This window comes from Oratosquilla oratoria, chromosome 37, assembly GCF_046742065.1.
Source record: "Oratosquilla oratoria isolate Oo_2021 chromosome 37, ASM4674206v1, whole genome shotgun sequence".
NCBI lineage: Eukaryota > Metazoa > Arthropoda > Malacostraca > Stomatopoda > Squillidae > Oratosquilla > Oratosquilla oratoria.
The window spans coordinates 45,251,119-45,253,320 of record NC_134813.1 but is presented as its reverse complement, the minus strand read 5'-3'; the positions used below and the strand labels follow the sequence as shown (position 1 = coordinate 45,253,320).

General features: G+C 39.8%; 1 long non-coding RNA gene across 1 annotated transcript in view; it reads right to left on the bottom strand.

Annotated features, from left to right (window-relative positions):
* Positions 1–1,536: 1,536 nt before the first annotated feature.
* LOC143019702 (uncharacterized) overlaps positions 1,537–2,202 on the bottom strand; it is a 6,854-nt gene continuing 6,188 nt past the window's right edge. The window contains exon 3 of the long non-coding RNA XR_012965855.1: positions 1,537–2,202. This exon is cut by the window's right edge and continues 468 nt beyond it. This is a non-coding gene — a long non-coding RNA (uncharacterized LOC143019702).

Here is a 2,202-nt window from a genome sequence, read left to right as displayed (position 1 = left end):
AGTGTTTTATACCTGGAGACGCATCACTGCACCCGGTTTCGTCACCTTAGGCCAATGTTTCTAGGTATCTAGGGTAAGTGGCAATCACTTGAGATCGTTATGGTGATATCGAATCCCGATGCTTCAGCAGGTTTGAAAAAAAAAATCGCTCATTCTGTGGCAACATCCGTAGATATTTCGAAACATTGTGCAATTGATCCGTTTTTTGTGTGGAAAATCGGTTACTTTTATTAGTTTGTATTCATTTATACATTTACATGTTTATTCGATGTAGTGTAGGGTATAGTTTGAAATGGTTTGATTATAGTTTCAATTTAACTCTTAAATGCTTTGCTGATTGTGGGCGGACGGTTGGGCTTTGGCCGTTGATGAAGTGATCGTAAGTTTCCCAATGTAGTGGTAGATCACTTTAAAATGAAGAAAGAATAAAAAAAAAGGGGGGATAAGAAACAGAAGAATATATTTTACATTATAAGAGAGTCTACGCTTAATAGTTCGTCTGGGTAGCAAATTTCCCGCCAAACCTATCATGGTACCTACAAATTAAGAAGATTCAATTAAACACATAATTGTGCCCATGTATCTTTATTATTTACTAATCTATCTTTTTGTACATATTGTCATCTCTGTATTGATTTATTAATGCATTTAGTCATCTGCTCATGCATGCATTCATTTGTCTCCATATGTTTATTTATCTGTTCATATCTTTATTGATTTAATCAGTTATTCTGGATCAGTCTTTTTTCAATGTAACCTATTGCTGTTCACAGGTAACCCGTTGACATAAGCGACATGACGTCATTTCCAAATTATGAATGAAATATGCGCGGAAAAACTGACACAAAACACGGCCACGTGGAAGTTCAAACGACGCGCGGCAACGTAACACGGCACGGCGGGAAAAGAAATGAGAAAGCTCATTGGCCTACGCCCACACACATACACGCTTTGTTTTAGTTATCTATTGTAGCTGTTCTGCGAATTGAATCGGCTGGGGGGAGATCATAGAAAAATTCGAGTCTATCTTCAATAACTGTGCCAATGTGATTCACAGTTTGTAAATTTATTCTCGCTGCAGCTTGATTTTACTCAAGGCTTGAAAATGCTTTATCCCGGTTGAATTTTTCGTTCAGTTTGATTCTAGTTAGTTATTCTGTCTAACACCAGGCGATATTATCCATACCTCTACCGCTAAACGGTTCAATGTGAATGTCAAAGCTACATGGACAACAAGTGCCTTCTCCCTCATCTTCTCAGATTTCGTGGCTTTCGATTAACTTTTTCGCTGCGTTTGAATTTAGTCAATTATTCTGTCCCCCGCCAGACGACACTATCTATCTATCGCCACAAGGTTCAATGTGAACGTCAAAGCTACACGGACAACAAGTGCCTTCTTCATCTTCTCAAATCTCTTGGAGTATACCGAGAAAGCCCTTGTTCGCGTGAGTCATAGTGAGAGGAACGGTGCCCTAGGACCGCGTGGAGTGTGGGGAAGTCAGGAGGGAGCCGTTGATGCCAATACAGAAAGTGAGTCAGGCAGGTTAACTGGACTGTTTACACACGTTGCGTCATATTTCGTCATGCGACAATGTTTCTTTTCCAGGTATTTGGTCCCCTGCGATTTATGTCGTGTAAAGATGAAAGCTGCAAAGAAATGTAGGTTTATCAATAATTGTGGTGTATCAGGCGCTCTAAAAATACAATACAAAGCGATAACCACACACCTATTTAGGGTATTGCGACGATGCACCTGTGATGGGAGAACATAAAGAATATCGTATGAAATTATGATTTTCGCCAATGACTGAAGCAATGACAAGACAGTCGATTGCGCAATTGTAGGTAAATGTGTGTTATTAAAAAAAAAGTCTCCATTCTCCAATTAGTTAAGATTAGATGGACAAATAAATTAACTATATCAGTAATAAAAATACTCCCAAAAGCTATGTCCTGGCAAAAGTAATTAAATTTGCGCTAGTAACCGTCACGGTAAAAGTAAACTCATGACTCCAGTGAGGAAGGTCGTTCATCTTATGTTTTGCTGATGGTGGTCGGGCGGTTGGGCTATGGCCGTAAAGGCAACAACGGACACAAGGGTTTTCAGACGTTTTGGGCAGGGACCAAAAATAGAACAGGATTCTGTTGAGACTAGGCCACCGACGCGCGCGCACACACACATTGTGTGCAAAAACAATACAA